Source organism: Sinohyriopsis cumingii, chromosome 17 (genome assembly GCF_028554795.1).
Source record: "Sinohyriopsis cumingii isolate HCF-2022 chromosome 17, ASM2855479v2, whole genome shotgun sequence".
In the NCBI taxonomy this organism is placed as follows: domain Eukaryota; kingdom Metazoa; phylum Mollusca; class Bivalvia; order Unionida; family Unionidae; genus Sinohyriopsis; species Sinohyriopsis cumingii.
This window is the reverse complement of record NC_142977.1, coordinates 12,256,646-12,275,364: the sequence shown is the minus strand read 5'-3', so window position 1 is coordinate 12,275,364 and position 18,719 is coordinate 12,256,646. Positions and strand designations below refer to the sequence as shown.

The following is an 18,719-nucleotide window of genomic DNA, read 5'->3' as shown; positions in this document are numbered from 1 at the left end:
CTTTGGCTGGAATAATTACGTCACACAACTAGACCCGAAGGCTCCGTTGATCTAAGTGGTAAGAGTGTCAGCCTAAGATGTGCGAGCTCGAGGCTTGGAACCCTGGCCGAGTCATACCAAAGACATAAAAATGGTAGCAGCCGCTGCCTCGCTTGGCGCTCAGCATAAAGAGGTTAGTGGTCGGCCTGGTGTCAGGATAATGTGACTGGGTGGTACATCATGCTACATGTCTCTGACATGATGCCCCAGTGCTAGACATCACTATAAACTGCCACAATGTAGACATGATAGCGATATGACTGAAAAAATGTTAAAGCTGCATTAAAATAAAATTCACACACACACACACACACACACAAACAAACAAAAGAACCCATGATCGCCAAAAAACGGCCGAATAGCGACCAACGTGAAACTTGTTCTAGGTCAGAGAACGCACGTCTGGCTAGTGCCTCGTTCCCAGTAGGTACAAAGATTTCGTTTACCCAAACTTATCCATAGTGACAGTCCCGTTTTAATGTTTTCTTTCTTAGCAATTAATAATTAATTGAAATAACTCTTACAAAACTTTGGAATTTCGTGGTACACGAAGTAAATTACCTAATCGAATGATCGATAAAAGTCTTTTGATTGACTGATTGGCTCATTTGGTGATACCTGATATGACATCGATGACAGAAATATGTATTGTTCCTTACACACAAAATAATCAATTTTTTCTGCACCAACTGAGGGCGGTCTGCGAGTCATACCAAATACTTATAAAAATGGTAGCAGCAGCTGCCTCGATTGGCGCTCTGGATGAAGAGGTTAGTGTTAGGACTGGTTGGCATGGTGTCAGGATAATGTGGCTGGGTGGGACGTCATGATACATGTGACGTCTCCGGCATGATGCCCCAGTGCTAGACATACACACACTGTCGAACATAGTTTCTTTTAAGTATGTCCGAAGGGCAGTCCTTTTCACAAGATCAATGCAAGGATAGGGATTCTGTTCATTAGTCACACCGGCTTTATTGTTTGCGTACTTAAGTCAAAACTTTAGCTATTTTGCAATTTAGCCAGAACTGACCAGAATATGCAAAAGGGGCTTGTCATGGGGGAATAATAAGGCGTATCACAGCGAGAAAAGACACGTCAAATGGGCGGTCGCACATTGGGGCAAGGTGGGGGGGTCAATAGTACCCCACCCTCCGTTCTATTGTCAGACAGTTAATGTGAAACTTTGACCTTTTTTTAATCGCTGCTTTTTAAACTGCCCAAGGAATAGTTTTATATCAGTTCCAATTAATACAGATTACCGTTTATGCATACTACATGTATACAATGCATTTTTTTTTAAAAATTTAATTTTTTTAAGATTACTGAAAATTGTGTTTTCTCGAAACACGACAGGTTTAGAGTCTTATTTTTTAGCAAAGCTTCCATTTGATTAAAATCTAATCTAAATTTCAGCTAGGACAGTGGTGATTTGATTGAGATTGTGCCGTGTTAAGGCATGTATGTCAACATCTTGAAAATACATTTACTCATTTCACCAGCGCGACCAAAGTTTCCTCAGGCAAACAATTTTTGTTTCGACAAGCCTGACGGGCACCTCACTTTGAATACAGGATGGGCCGGAACTAAAACCAGAAGGGGCCCAGGGTGTCGGGCTATCAGATTTGTTTTTAGCACTGCTGTTTTAGATAAAAGATAAGTGGATTGATTGTTACATTTTGTGGTCACTTACTCGTCCTTCTGCCTATTTTCGTAACTCACACGTTTAACTCTTTTCCCAGGATTTAAAATGTCCAAAGGTATGTCTGGAACAGCGCCAACTTTTAGTCTAGGCCTAGCATTTGGGTATCTTTGAGCTGCTATTTTTTCATGATCCCTCTCGTAACATTCCTTTGAGAAATGTAACGAGCACATAGTGCTGTATGGTGTTGCTTTGAAATCGACTCGTTTGTAATAATGTACCCATTCTTTTATGACGCCTTTATCTTTCGGAAAAGAAAAAAAAATATGTCCACAGGCTTTTCTTAATGTTCTATTACACCCGTAAGCAACGCAAAACGGTATTGTCTTTTACTCTGGCAACACCCAATTGGGCTGCTGGAGTCGCTACTATGACGTCACATCCCGAAAGTAACCGAATAGGCACGGAAATTTTGCATACGAGGTCACGGAAATTCAGCTCCTAGAAGATAGGCCAATATTTAAATATTGGCATTACGGTCGCAGATGATACTTCAGAATAAGGTTTTCTGCTATAGTACTTTTATTATTATTCTATATTTCCATTGGTTTCTGGTCTCCTTTAAGGAGAGAAATATGTATTGTTCCTTACACACAAAATAATCAATTTTTTCTGCACCAACTGAGGGCGGTCTGCGAGTCATACCAAATACTTATAAAAATGGTAGCAGCAGCTGCCTCGATTGGCGCTCTGGATGAAGAGGTTAGTGTTAGGACTGGTTGGCATGGTGTCAGGATAATGTGGCTGGGTGGGACGTCATGATACATGTGACGTTTCCGGCATGATGCCCCAGTGCTAGACATCACTATAAACTGTCACACTGCAGACATCGCAAGTAGTTAAGTGGGGCACATTAGGAACAATGGGACTTAGCATTAAAAAGACCCCTGGGTCAGATTAGGGACAATGGAAATTTAACATGGAGAGAAATCGTGGGTCACTTTAGGGACAATGGGAATTTAACATAGAGTTTGGGTCTGTCTAGGGACAAGGGAAATTAACATGGGGAATAGAGTTTGGGCTTTTGGGATTTTTTTTTTTTTTTTAAATTTTTTTAAATTTAAATTTAAATTTAAATTTAAATTTTAAAAAAAGGGGTAGGCAATGGAAAGGCTATCTCTTTTCGAGAAATATGGCTGGCCCTGAAAAGGGCCTTTGGGTTTTCTTCTTCTTCTTCTGCTTCTAGTTTCTTCTTTTTCTCCACCAAGTTCTTATTTTATCTCCAACACTCTTTCTCTTCTTTTCTTTCTTTTTTTTCTCCTGCTCTTCTTTCTTCTTCTCTTCCTCCTCTTCTTTCTTCCTCTTTTCATTTTCTTCTTCTTTTTCAATTTTTTCATTCCATGCTCTCATCCTTATCCTTTCCTCTTCATCCTCCTTCTCCTCCTTTATTTCTTTCAACAGATCACTGATGATTACCTTCATTTTTCGTAAATTGTTTATCTCCATCTTCACTCGATGGGGACTATAAGAATAGTGATCCTCGTTTAGGTTAACCAACATTTGCTCTATCATTCCTAAATTGTCGAGGACGTTTTGCAATTTTTCCATTTTGTCCATTTGGTTAGAAGCCATCTTCTTTTTTTATTCTTTGCAGAATGGTTTGAACGACGAATACTGTGGGTTCTTATACGAAAAGCGCGGACGTGAAGGAAAACATCCCCCTACTTTTTCATTTCATATAATAAAACCCAAACTATACTTTCTCATTTCATATAATAAAAACCCAAACTATACTCTCCACATACGCTAAGAAACAATAAACAAAATCCATAATCTACTATCCACACAATCTTACGTGAGCGCTTACAAAACCCAAACTATACTCTTCACATACGCTAAGAACAATAAACAAATCCATAATCTACTATTCACACAATCGTACGTGAGCGGGTACAAACACAAACACAAACACACAAACACAAACACACAAACACATACGCTAAGAAACAATAAACGAATCCATAATCTACTATCCACACAATCGTACGTGAGCGGTTACAAAACCCAAACTATACTCTCCACATACGCTAAGAACAATAAACTAATCCATAATCTACTATCCACACAATCGTACGTGAGCGCTTACAGAACCCTAACTATACTCTTCACCTACGCTAAGAAACAATAAAGAAACCCATAATCTACTATTCCCACAAACATACCTTAGCTCTTACAAGCACCAACACACAAACACATACCCTCACACTATCTTAAAAAAGAGTTAGTGTTTATAATCACACTACTCTACCTACACACATTGGCAAATCGATCGTTATTTCTTTTCTAGAGTATTGGGTAGCCCTGAAAAGGGCTGTTTTTTTGTTTGGAACTTCATGGACACCTGGTTAATGGTGGCACCTTCCAGGCCTGGCGCCGCATACACATCTTGTCCCCCAGTTACTTTTTACCTTTTTGGGGGAGAGAGCAGAGGCAGGATATGTCGCTTCAGAATCCCAATTTTCGCTCTCTGGGATTCTGAAATTTCTTCTTCTTCTCTCCTTTTCCTCCTCCTCCTCTTCTTTGTATCTTCTCTCTTCCTCTTTGTATCTTCTTTCCTCTTCTTCTTTATATCTTCTCTCCTCCTTTTCTTTGTTTCTTCTTTCCTCCTCCTCTCTTATCCTTCCCTCCTCCACAATGGCTTCCGCGGCCAGTTCATTTAATATGCGCCTGGCATATTCCAGATGCACATGAAGTTCCAACAGTTTCTCCAGTCTCGTGTTCATTTTTGGTGTTGATCAATCAACAAGGGTAGCTGGACTGCCGAACGAGTTTCAATTTATAGTGAAAGCGCGGACGTGAAGGAAAACATCCCCAAAAAACATAAAATTGATCTTACCTACATCATGACCAAAAAACAACAACGCGTGGACCTAAAAGAAACACTCACTCACTTTTTATGCTACCCATCACTATTTTAAAATTTTTTATAAATCACTTCAATAGACTATCCACATACACAAAGCAATCCAATCTAACCCCAAATTTACACCTCAAACCCCAAAAAAAAAAAAAAAGACATCATTTTAATCTACTATCCATACCAACTTACTTAACCACTTACAAACACAAACACACAAACACATACCCTCACATTTTTTTTAAAAAAGAGTTAGTGTTTATTTTCACACTACTCTACCTACACACATTGGCAAATCTATTGTTATTTCTTTTCTAGAGTATTGGGTAGCCCTGAAAAGGGCTGGTTTTTTTTTTGTTTGCTATGGCATTCTTTTTAGTTTCTAAGAATGCGATGTCCTCTGAGGATAGACTTTCTGGCGATAGGTCTGCTTCTTCGGAAAGAGAAGAAGAACTCTTTGGTGTCGATACGACAATCGACAAAGCCTCTGTCAGCTTCAGGTTGCTGCTGCTGCTCTTGTTGTTGTTGTTGCTGCTGTCTCTGAAGTCTGTACTTCTCTGTCCATTCTTCTTTTTCCCTGTTCATTTCTTCTCTGAAGAGCTCTTCTATCAGGTCTTCAGTGATTTTTAACATTCTCACATTCTCTATTTCTTCTGGCTTCGGTATCAGACTGTGTCTGACCCTATGCAAATTCACGTAGGCTTCGTTGAGTTTAGCTAGTTTGGAGCACATCTTCTTAGGAGGATGAGTCGACAATGGATGGTTAGACTGGAAACAACCCGGTTCTTAAAGTCAAAGCGCGGACGTGAAGGAAAACATCCCCCAAACGGTTTTTGAGTCGCAACGTTTAGTGAGTGTCATGAGAGGGATAGTAAGAAATGAAAGAGCATCAATCCAACATTCTTATAGCTAAACAAAAGACAAAGGCATTTTTTTTCAAAACACAACATTTTTTATTCAAAAATCACTTAACACTAAACAACAACTCTAACATTTTTAACAATAATCCAACAATATATCATCAAACAATTTTTTCAAAACACAACATTTTTTTATTCAAAAATCACTTAACACTAAACAACAACAACTCTAACATTTTTTAACAACAATGCAACACTAAAACTTTCTCCACTAGGTAAAGAGGGATAACAGTCTTCCATGGTTTCTAGTAATCTAGGATGACTTCTCTCAAACTGTTGATTTCTATGGTATTATCGAATTCTGCATACAGGATGACGTTCACCGTTTCATCAGGGTCTCGGTCTTTAAACTGAATTTCCACACGAATCTGGCCGGATTTTATAGGGTGGAAATGTCCCTCGTCGCTGCCTTGGTCTGGAGTGAAATCGAAAGCCCACAAAGCGTAGCCTCCTGCATAATCCTCGTACGTAATACCGTGACTGGTATTGGTTCCTAACTGTCCGGTGGCTTCGTACAAGGACAAGTACGATCTCAAGTAATTCTTCTTTTTAAAGTCAGGTTCGAAAGGTCGGGTACACAAGGTCTTGCCATCGCGACTGACTTCGATTTTGGACACGCCAAAGTGTTGAAAGTAGAAAGGATTTTTTTCGGCAGCTCCGTTGAAGGCTGTATTCTCGACGATACCAACGATCAAACGTTTGGGTAACTGTCCTTGGAACAGATGATCTTCGATCATGGATCGCTGTCCCTTGGGAATGGTGAAGGTTTTCACTTCCACGCGTCGTATGGGATACTTGGCGGTCGTTCTGCTCAACGTCTGACTGATGTCGTTTCCCACTTTAGGTAACACTTCCACACGGCGTACGTAGAGTCTGGCTTCTAGGATTTTGGTTTTGTAACCGTCACTATCAGCCATCAAATGGAAAGCGGCACTGCTACGATTCAGTCTCAGGCGGACATCCACCCCGTTCAGCAAATACTTTTCTTGCAACCACATGTCCAAATGCAAACGATCCATCAGTTCTAAACTTGTGTCGGCTCCCGTGATTCTCTTTCTTCGTTCTACAAATCCATCATTGTTGTCTTTCTTTTCATCAGTTTCCAATATTTCAAACTTGGTAGGTTCGTCAGCTTCCCATACCACACAGGCATTGAGATGAGTGTTCTTGGCATCTATTCCGTACATCAAGAGATTTTCCAGGTAGGCACGATAAGGGTAAGTATCCATGCTGCTACTGACCAGTTTGTTATTCAAATACAAGTCCACTCCACTGAACAAGGAATGCATGAAATTGTTGACGGGAGCTACTGCTTCATCGTCTATAGCACCTCCAGTCTTATCTAGAATTTTGACTTTCAGGTACAAGTAACTGCTATTCAGATCGATGTAATCTTCGGGCTGTCCTTTGATTTCAAACTCGATGGGAGCGGAATCGGTCAGTGAGGAGACGGGGTGAAATTCCACCCACTGGGATTCTTGCATCGTCATCATCGTGGGGGGCATGGCAAACAGATCCAGTTCCGTCTTGGAACAAGCGCAAGATTCTCGGTGCATCATTTTTTGTCTCTTTTCTCAATAATCGAAAACGTCTAAGTCTCGAACGGTTCTTCTTTTCTTGGCCTTTCTCGCTTGAAGTCTGGTGAAAGGGTGTTTTCTTCGTCGTCTCTTTCTGCCTTGTCCTTGCTGAATGCCTGACTCGGTAGCGTGCAGGGCATTTATAGGTGTTTCTCGTTGGCCTAAAATGTCTTTGCCCGTTTGCAGCAAGACATTTTTGCCTGCCCTCATGAAGGCTTCTTTAGGGTTTTGTTTGTCGATGATGACATTTTGGAGAAATTCTCTGCCTTGCGTCAGTGCCGCATCTTTCAAGGCGTGAAATCCGCGTGTCACCATCGGTTTCAACACCGGGGCCACCGAACGAAAGGCCGATTTTAACATATCTCCTAAGCCGTGTCCTCGCTGTCGAGCAACCCCTCGGTACACTGGATACATGACTTAAGAGTCGTGAGAGAACCGTTTTCGAAAATGGAGTTTCACCGTGACTTTTCCTTTGGTGAATGGAATATTTTGTCCCAGATCTCCTTTTATAGCAATGTTGACCGTGTCCAAATAAGACTTACTGACAGGCAAATAGTGAGGATGGACAAATTCGCGGTGGACGTGGTAAGTGTTTCCACCTTCCTCGTCAGTGTTCGTGGCAGAATCCACTTTGAAAGGAATGACACGCAGTAACGGTACGGAGGTGTGTCCCACCACGTTGTACTCCACCACATCGGAATACACGAACATCAAATTCAGTCCTTGGTTCAGTTCTACCGGGGCACGAAATAACTTGCTAAAAGACTCGTTGTCGTAAACGATGGGTAATTCGTTTTTCTTGATCATGGTCTTTCTCATGTCCATGTCTCCGCCCAACATGTCAAACAATTCAGGACAAAATAAAATGGACAGGATTTTACTCCGTTCAAATTTCATCAAGAAGCGACGAGCTGCTTTGTGGTACTCCATGGTGACATTTTTGTTGACATGCTCCAAAGCTTTCAGAAACACGACATTAAACCTGGAGGTTATGGTGCTGACCAAATGTTGACCACTAAAATAATAGCCTGGGGGAATGAACAAGTGATAGATGGTGTACTTTTGTGTACGGGTTTTCTTGTCATATTTGACATTGCTATCCATCCACTGTTGCATTTGCTCGTCATGAACTTCCACATCAAAAAAATTTTGATTGGGAAGGACATTGAGGACTTGGGTCGGGTGAATCATTTCTACTAAAGCCACTTCCCAATGGGCTTCGTGATCTAACTGGATGGCTTGAGGTAATTTGGCCGTGTAACAGCACAACGTGTTCTTGGGAAACACCTCCATGGAACTGTCACTGGGTAAGGTTAAGTAAAATTGGTTTTGGTGACTCATAATTCCAGAGTTCTGTGGCTGTCCGAGGGGTTACTGGACGTCAGAGGCGTGTCTCCGTCTAAAATGGGGTTCTGGTTGTGATTGAAGTGGTGACTGGCACTGGCACTGGACACAAGGTTCCCGGAGTTCCCGTTCGAGGTGAATTTCAGGGAGGGATTAGGAAGCAGGTAACCGATGCAACTGCTCAATAAAATGGTCCACAATTGTTTGTCTCCTTGTTGCAAACTCAAATTGGCGATGGCTGCCCCGATGACACAATACACCACGAAGATATGGCAGAAAAAGACGATTTGCGTTTTAGGCACACGTTCTCCACACCACAGCCACAAGGGTTGTTTTTGTAAATCTTGCACAGAAGAACTAGGTGAAGGAGGAGTGGTCGACGTAGCTGCGTCTGCTGTGTGAAACGGCATGATGGTCACTTCTTTTTATAGTCGATGACTTGCGAAGCGTCGATCCAAGAATCAAAACTGGGTGGATATCCTTTCCAACGTACTTTGACTTCTTTGATACGTCGTTTGCCCACTTTATGGGTTCTGCGTTCGAGAATGCTTTCCATGTCGTACACGTCGTCTTCTTTTTTGGTGACACGTTGTAACTCGGGCAAATAAAACGTTCCTTTGAGCACTTCTCCGTTCATGTCTTCCAATTTATAGACGGCAGGATGACGGCCATGCACTCGTCCAGTGACGCGAAACAATTCGGTAGTCCAGTTAGGTAAGTAACCTTTGTCGAAAGTGCGTTTGGTTTTGCCAATGCGCACCCAATCTCCTATGGCCAACACTCCACTTTTCTTGGGGACAGCCCTCGTCGGGGACGTACCAAACTGGCGCTCAAACACCAGCACTTCGTTGTCGGGAGTCACGTCTTGCGGGGCACGTCCGATGCTTCGATGGTAAGATTGGTTGTACGCTTGCACCAGGTGCGGTAAGATGTCGATGTACTTCAGAGTGTGGTGATGCGTAAAATATTTCCACATGCGTTCTTTCAAAGTGCGTTGAAAACGTTCCACGATGCTGGCTTTGGTTTCGGGATTCTCGGTGGTAAAAAAATGAATGTCACGTTTCTTTAATTCTTTTTGGAAAGCTTGGTTCAGAAATTCGGTGCCTTTGTCCGTTTGCCATCGAAGAGGGTGACGACCGCTTTGTTTCAACACCCGTTGCAGGGCTCGCACTAACTCGCTGCTCGATTTGGAAGTCAAGGGTACGACCCAAGCAAATTTGGAAAAGACGTCGATGACACAAAACAAATATTTGTAGCCACGATTGTAGCTGACCAAATGAGAGACATCGGCTAAATCGGCTTGCCATTGATGATCGATGCCTTCCACTCGGGTGCGACTTCTGGCAAACTTGCGTCGAATGGGTTTGTGTAAAGTGTAGGTAGCTTGTTCTTGTAACCATCGTTGCACTTGAGGTAAACGGAGACTTTTCAGTCGCGTTTTGGCAGCACGATACAATTTTTGAACTCCTGCGTAACCTGGAGGATGGGAGGGATCGTAGTAAATGCTGGCTAAGACTTTTTCCATTTTTTTGTGTTGGTTGGTGTGTTAATAAGACACCCACTCTTGGAGGATGCTACTCTTTTTCTCTTGGGGATTGCAATGCTTTGCGTGTGCGGCCAGCAATAGGTGTCGAAGAGGAGAAGGATGTCTGAGCGGGGGATATCGGTTCTTGTTTCACTTCTGTCTTCACTTCTGTCTTCACTTTCTTTTTCTCTTGTGAGGAAGAAGGGGTGGCCATCATCTTTTTAATCCATCCAATTCTGGAGGTAGGTGGTGTTGTTAACTTGCGTACTTTTTCTGGTGGAGTTTGAAACCCTTCCTCTTCTTCTCCTTTTTCTGTCTTGGTCACGGGTACTGGTGGTACTGGTACTGGTACTGGTACTGGTGCTGAACTTTTCATCAAGGTCTTAAAATCTTTCAGAGTGGGTAGAGCTGTTTCGTCTAAAGCTTTCTGGTGAAAGAGTTGCAGTCGTTGCAAGAGTTGACCGTACTTTTGTGATTTTTCTGTTTCGGACAAATCTTGGCGATCCATCAAGGACCGCAATTCGTGTTGTAACTGGGACATCTCGCTCAAATGGGGATTGGGAGGTAAATGCGGGGTGTGTTGTTCTTGCCACCGATGGTATTCCATGCATCGTTTGTAAGGCACTAAAGCTAGTTTTCGTCCTTCCATGGGGTTGTCAGGGGTCGATTCTGAGATCTTGGAACTTCCGAGGCCTTTTTATCTTGCTCCCACCAGTCCTCCCAACACGGTTCCCAAGACTCCTTTCAGTATGGGGCCTAACAAGAGAGGTAAAATACCTCCACGTTGCACTAACATCTTCTTTTTTTGACGAATGGGAATTTTCTTTTGAACCATTTGGCGAAGAACGTGACGATGTTTGCCTATGCATTGTTTCTGGTGTTTGGACAAAGGGATCGTGCCTTTCAAAACGTTCAAACAACATTCGCACACGGTATCGATGACCTCTTTGGAGGCTGTTTGAATGAGTTTTTTTCGTAGGGGTGGAGAAGCTTTGGACAGGACAGATAACATGTCCCCATGTTTGGCTAACCGTGGTGGCAGTCCTTTCCTTTTCTTTCCTTGGGGTTTTCTGGAGGGTGACATCTTTGAGTCTTCAGGAGCACCAAAAAACACTGATACCCGACTTGGTCACAGGCCTTTTTTATACTGGAACGCGTCGCCACTGATTGTCTTGACGTCGTATTAGTTTGAGGACAGGCATGACACGTCGTGCAGGGGTACGTAACGGACTAAATCGAGCCAGTTCTTGCTTGGACAAATCCAGTAAACTTTGTAACATGCCCGATCTTTCTTGAACTTTGATTTTGGGAGAAGGTACTTTGTGAGCAGCAGCCACTGCCACTAAATTGGAAGGTCCTGCCACTGGGGAAGTTCTTTTGGGGGTCATCAACGGAGAAGTTCTTGGTGTGATCAACGTCTCCAAGTACTCTTCAGTTCTGGGTGTCATTAACGGAGAAGTGGACAAACGTGAAGCTGCCGGAGACGCAGTCACTGCCGTGGCAGGTCGTGGTTTGCGAGTGTAAGGTTGCGTCCTGGCCGAAGTGCCTCTATTGCGGCTAGTTTTCTGTGGACTTTTCTTTTTCTGGGGGCTTCTTTTCTTTTTCCGGGGTCGTGGTGGTGTCTGGTCAGAGGAAGGTCCTGCCACTGGAGAAGTTCTCCTTGGGGACCTGGTCTTTTTCTTCTTGGGGATTCGTTGGACTTTTGTCTTGGGTATAACTTTGGGGGCATTAGGATCCCATCTTAAGAGTGAGCGAATGATGACCCCTCCTAGAGTACCGCTCCCTCCAGGTTTCAAAATGATTTGTTTTTTGGTTTGAGTGTCGATGCGGGGATCGGCCAGTTGGACCAAAGCGACTTTGTTTCGATCGAAAAAGCGTTTGGTTTGATGAGGAATCTGAATGATTCCTTGGAGTAATTGACGTGCCGTCACCGTGAACCATCGTAAGACTTCTTTGAGACTAGCTTCTAAGACACGAGCTCGTGTTTGTGGATCTTTTTCTCGACTGATGCCATACAAGGCACGAATCAATTTGACGGGAAGATGCGACTGAAGGGACGTCATGTTCGCACTGAGAGTGAGACAGACGAAAAAGGGTCTGAGGTTTTTATAGATTTTTTTATGGGGAGTGAAATGAAGTCGAGGACGGAGACGTGTACAGGACAGGCCCTCCGTCTTGGCACCAGTGGTGAAACAAGTGGGTACGAAATCGCAAATCCTCGGGAGTCGTAGGTTTCAAATCGACGAGTAAATAGGCGTGTGGAGTTTGAGTGGCATCGTCGTACGCCTGAGTCAGCCAAGGCGTTCCTAACTGTTTGGCTAAGACTTGCACTTGCGATTTATCTCGAGGGCTTTTAAACAAGACCACGTAATGCGCATTGAGACTGATGGTGCGATGGGCTTTACTTTGTTGAAACAAATTTTGGGTGATGTAAACGACACTGGCATTACGGTGATGCCCTTTGCGCGTGAACCACAGTTTAATTTCTTCTTCGTCTTCTCCTAACATGTCGTCGAAAATGACCAAATGGGTTAGACGGGAGTCAGAGACGATGCCGTCGTCTTCTTTAGGAATGCCTTCCACAAACACGATGGAATCGCCTTGACTTTCTCGCAAGAGGCTGTACGCCGATTGCCACTCTTTGTAACACCACACGATTCGTTGAGGTGGTCGATCGATCAAATGATGTTTATGTTCGATCAAACGTTTGACGAATTCGGTTTTGCCTGAACCGCTAGGTCCAGCAATGAGCATGTTAAAGGGATGGCGAAGATACAAAGCCTCCCAACTGGCACGATCTAAGTGTTCGTCGATGACTTTGACAGTAGAGGAAGAGGGAGCAGAGACAGCAGAGGTAGCCATGGTGTGAGAAATGTCACTTGTGACACGAAAAACAAACAAGACAAGAGTTTATATACTTTTTCAGAACACGTTTATTGAATGTTTCAAACATGAATACGAAAGACAAAAATACATAAAAGCCAAAGGCTTAAGTACAAGAATAAAAGGCACATGATAACCATGAACGTGGAATAAACACAAGTGTCTGTACAACATGTTTTGGGTAAAGTTCTAACCAGTTCTATAGTAGGGGTAAGGTCACACAAGTGTCCTCCCGAAAGGGTCTTTCAGGCCTGTCCACGACAGTCCTGTCCTGGGTGACGGGTTCTTCTGGCACCGTCACTAACACAGGTTGAAAAGTAACTTTTTTCCTTGAATAACTCTCGTGCATACTGGGCCACCTCTTGTGTCCAAGCCTCAAAACCCTGGTCTCGGTGATGTCCAACATTTGACTCCTAACCAATCTGGTTTCTTCTTCGTCAACGACATGGTAAGTTACTTCAATGAACAATGAACTATCGATCTTGCCTAGGGTTCCTTTTCATATACAGACCAATACCGACGTGACCGTACGGTAAGGTGAAGTGATTGGGAAGTCGCACTCGCTTCTGGTATACAATTTGATAGACTTTTTCCAAGGGTCGACTGACGATGTGGTGAGTGGGTAAACGTACAATCTTGTTCGGTTGATAGGTGGTCACTTTAAAGTTTCCATCCTCTCCCGATTGCAAGGCTTCTTTCAATACCCCAAAGTTGACCACTCGACTGGTACGATGATTCAGAGTCAGTCCTTTCACTTTGCACGTCGTGTGCACTTCTCCTTGTTTGTTCCGGTATTCGTAGCCGTAATTTTTGGTACCACCACTGACGAAACTTAGAATCTTGTCGTCGGGATGCTCGTCTGTCCAGGCTCCTAAACGGTCTCCTTCGATGTCAGGGTGCTGTTGAATCGGGTGATGGATGTAAATGCAACTGTCCGTGTCAAAGTACAGGACGCGTTCTTCTAACAGTTCTAAAGCTTCGTACAATTTTAAGCGAGCATGAGCTGTCACGTAAGCCGCAATGATGACATTTCCAAAAGGGTCGTCTTGTACAAAGTCCAGATCTTCTTCGTAATTGACCAAGATCAAATCCTCTCGAACGACGTCCACGTGTTTCATGTATTTGGTTTTGTCGTGAATCATCTGGAAGTAGCGGGAAGGTTCTGTCAAATATTCCGTCTTGGGTAAACACGGTCGTTGTGCCATTTTACCCCACAAGCAATTTAACATCACTTTGGCAAACGATCGCCTGCCTTCGTTTTTTTCGATGTGGTCTAAAGAGATGCCTTCTTGTGCGTAGTATTTCTCTTTGAATTGTATTTGGTCTTCGGGAGTGTGACACCAGGAAGGATAGCCGCTGGCTTCTTGTTTCAGTTTCAAAAAGGCATCCACGTAGTCGGCGAAAATGCCTTTCTGAGTAGGGTCACCCTTGTGGTACTGTTGTGTCTTGGGAAAGTGGCAAATTTCGTACACTTCTAACAGTTGGTATCCCATGTCCAGAGCTTTGAACAATTCCACGCTGACCCAGGTTCCCGTCAAGGCACGTTCTTCCTGGCTGTGATGGCAAGGTTGGTCCTGGTTGCACGTTACGGCACAAGTACGGCACAAGGGAAACATCAGTTTGCCTTGACAATGGTGAGGTAAGACGGGATGGTATAGGTTCGTGGGAGGCAAAACTTTACACTTGATCAAGCCTTCGTATTGTCGAATGTTTTTCAGGTCGATGTGTTCCGTGAACAATTGCGGGTGCCCTACAGGAAAGCGACAATATTTGCACACGTAGGGATACAGCGAACACACGTCCAAGTATTTGATTTCTTCTCCTTTCTCTTCGTCGGCTTGGTACAGCAAACAGGTGGCATTGGTCCTTCCTCCGTACAAACTATCCCTCGGGTTCAGCGGGTCCATGAACTGGTAACTTTCCACGAGGCGTTTAAACTCGGGATCGGTTTTCAAACGGTGATCGTACTCGTGTTCCCACATTTCCACCACTTGGTATCCTTGCTGTTCTAACTTTAGGCGTCGCTGACAACTGTCCTGGTACAAGTCTTCCATGGTTCGTTGCAAAAACTGATTTTTAGTGTCACGGTCAGGGTAACAGACGGGACATCCGTGAAATAAGCAACCGTTAAACTCGTACACGATCTTGGGGTTTTCTAAGTCCCAGCCATCGACCGAATACGTTCCGATGGTCTTTTCGCCTCCTCTGTTGCGGGCATGCTGAATCCATTTGTCTTCCTTGTCGCACAAGTAATGTAACCAACGTAGGGCTTTGACCGAGTATTGACGCTTGACATAGTGGGTCGTTTGAGGACTGAAGACAGCCACGGTGTTTTCAGGCATGAATCGTTGGCGGTACACTAAGGAACACGCTTTGGCAATGGTGCAAGCTTCTTTCAAAGGATCGACCCCTCCGTGTTCCATGAACAGTTCTCGAAATTTTCCACAGCAACGTCGTAAAATGTCCACGTCGGAACGACAATACTTTAACATTTCTTCCTGAAAGTCGAAGGGGTCAGAGGCATGAGCCTGGTACCAAGCGTAGAAAGCTTCTCGTTGTTCGGTACGCATGTTGTCGGGGTCGTAATAGTGAGCCTCAGGCAAATGGGGTAGAACGGCGTGTTGATTGGCTTCCGTATTGAAAAAGTGTGGAAAGTACCCTTTAGCCATTTCTGTCATTCCAAACGTTTTAGGCATTCGACTCAAAGGCATGGCCAAGTAACTCATTGAATCTTTAAACTGCACTTATCCCACTTGCATGAAAATGAGTTTGGCTCCGTTCAAAATCACTTTAGGACGTTCGGTGCCATGTTCCGTATAGTACCTCAAAAGAAACTATCCATCGTATCCGGAGAAATTGTGAGCCATCACCGTGGCATGACGATGACAATCTCCGTAACGTTCGATGTCCTCTTGGCTCCACGTCTTATCGATGGGGTTTAAGACCCATTGGGGAAAATCGGCTAACGTGTTCGGTCCCCGAAAGATTTTTTCACGCCCTCCAGGAATCTTGCTGCAGTGAGGGCAATGAGTGAAGATAGGTTCTTGAATGCACTTCTCGCACGCTCGATGAGCCACGCAGAAATTAGGAATGTGAATGCCAGTCTCTTGCATGCATTCGAAATCGAAAAAGATGAAATTGCCTTTCTTCTCGTGACCGTCCTCTTTCTCTGGTGGGGGTTGGTATTTTTGCACGTAACATTCGTGTTCCAAGTCCACGATGTGGTGACAAATGTGACATTTTTTCTTTCCTCGACATACGTGTGCCTTGGCATTGTTGGTAAGTATGCCTTGTCCACACGTAGGGCACAATCTCAGGAGTTGACAAGCACATTTCTTCTGTGAACCTTGTGTTTTCAAATGTTGCTGGTAACAGGCAGGGCTGACAAACGTGCGCAGACAAGTCGAACAAGGCACTGGTTCTTCGCTCAGACAGGGTGGAGAGGCCAAACATCCTGGGCATTTCAATCCACAATTCTTGTGTTGCTCTCGATTGTTATAACCATAATCACATTTCTCACAATAATAACTGTATTCCAGGAATCCGGTGATACTGGTAATGGTATCGAAATGGTCATCGTGATAATAAAGGTGAATGTATTTTCCGTCCTTAAAATCCTGGTCTCGAAACAACAGTGACCCGCGCATTTCTTGAGGGTGCACTTTCAAGGTGTAGCGTGGAGCTAGGGCATCTTGCAATTTTTGCATCTCAGGAATGCCACAGGGTGTGTCTTTGGACAGGCCAGCTTGTTGCAACAGGAGTTCTGCTTCGTTTCGTTGTTTGGTTCGGTTCGATTTTCGAATGTTCTCCCAGGTTCTTTTCCATTCTACCGTGTCGTTCTTGTTGGCATAGGTTCGTCCCACCACGATGGCACGGGCTAAGCACATCTGGTCTTGAGGGTTGTTAATTCGGACGAGACTCTTTTTGGTGTTGCGAAGGTCCTTCACCAGTAGGACCTTTTTGCGTCCTGTCCCTTGAGGAAGAGAGACGTGAGCCATTTTCAGTGTGGCTTTACCATCGGTGATGTCAAACTGGTCATTAGATTGTTGTACGTGTTGAATCTTGTCCATGACTTTGGAAGGGGTTAGTTCTGCGGGTCTGCTAAACTCGATCCAAACAGGGGATTTCAAACCGTCGTGATCTATGGATAGTGTCAAGCGATCGTCTTCTTTGGGTTGACATTGTCGCTTGAGTGCGGTGAGCAAAGAATCCCACATCTCGGTGATAAACCCTTCTGCTTTCTCTAAGGGTACGTCGGCCTTGAAATCTTTAAACTTCACCGTGTAGGTGTAAGCCGTGGTTCTAAATTTTCTAGAGGAGCGCTTTTCCGTCTCTCGAATGGAATAGTACTTTTCAGGGTTGACTAAGGGTGGTGAACTTGGTTTAGAGGGTTCGGATTCTGGTTCACTCATGTCCTCTTCAAAATCACTGGCATGAATTTGTGCCAAGATTTCGGCCCTGGTACGAGGCAATAGATCACGTTTCTGCCTCTTACTTTCTTCTTCTTCTTTCTTCTCGAATGAATGGGATCGTTTCATCTTGAGTGCAAAACGTCAAATGACTCAAGTTCAAACACCATAGATTAATTTATAGTCATGGCAAACCAGCGTATATAAAAAGTTTGTGTCTTGTCCTTTCACTATTCATTTCACTCTCAAACCGAGGAGAACGATGGAAGAGACTACCCAGATGGAACGTTTCGTCAGAGCTTTGCGAGGGGTCATTAGAAAATTCTCTTCAGACCAGCCGACGGACTACTCTCCTTCCTTTCGAGATAAGAGTCAGGATACTTGCTATATCTGTCAGAAGAAAGGGCATTGGTCTTCAGAGTGTCCAGACCGTCAAAAAAGAAAAAAAACAGGGGCTAAAAAAGACAAAAGTCAAGATACCTGTTATTATTGTAAAGAAAAAGGACATTGGTCTCCAGATTGCCCAAAAAAGAAACAAGAGGAGTCAGAAGAAAAGAAGGATTCTTCAGAAGAAGAGAGGGATTCTTCGGAAGAAGAGAGGGATTCTTCGAAAGAAGAGAGGGATTCTTCAGAGGAAGAAGAGGAAGAAAGAAGACAATTCTATTTAAAAGAAGCAAAGAAACAGGAGAAGAAAAGAAGAAGGGAAGAAAATGAGGAAAAAACGGTGAAGAAATTCAAAAAACAGAGAGACTAAACAAGGAGAAAGAAGAAGTCAATGAACTTTTAATTAAAGTGTTCTGTGGTGAATTGTGAATTGGATTGTAAAAAATGGATAAAAGAATACATGAATGATATAAGGTAAGTGTCTTTGAGTTTTGATTTTAAAATAAGAAGCTACACTCACGCACTCATACACAGACACGTACTATAAGGGTAAAATGGGTGGGGTTTATTTTTGAGTTATTGGCAAATTGAAATTGTATTTCTTTTCGAGAAATGTGGGTGGCCCTGAAAAGGGCCTTTTTATTTTGGTGTAGGGGTGAGTTTAACCAATCAACTTTAACTGCCTTAAGCCTTTGCCACGGCCAAGGCCTACTTCTGATGATTGGGTTGAAATCACTAAGGGTGGTACGACAGGCTTAGTCACAGGGTTGGCGTGTTTAGCTCGGGAAGGTCGTATTCTCTTCGGTCGTGATAAAGAAGTCTGATACATTTGTTTCAGACTTCTTAACTCCGCTAAAATGTCCAACAGTACCGTAGCCGTTTGATTTTCACCCTCTTGTTTCTTTGCTGCTACTTCTTCTTGCTGTTGTTGCTGTTGTTTTTTTCTTACCTCTTCTTGTTGCTGTTGCTGTTGCTGTAGGAGAAAAGCTTGTTCCGCTTCCTTTTGTCGTTGCATAAATTTCTCCAATTCTTCTTTCTGTCTCTGTCTAAAATTCTCCACTTGCGGTAATGAAGAAGGT

General features: G+C 43.6%; 1 protein-coding gene across 1 annotated transcript in view; it reads left to right on the top strand.

Annotated features, from left to right (window-relative positions):
• Positions 1-18,719, top strand: part of LOC149777759 (L-xylulose reductase-like) — a 55,112-nt gene that overhangs the window by 15,497 nt on the left and 20,896 nt on the right. The window lies entirely within an intron of this gene.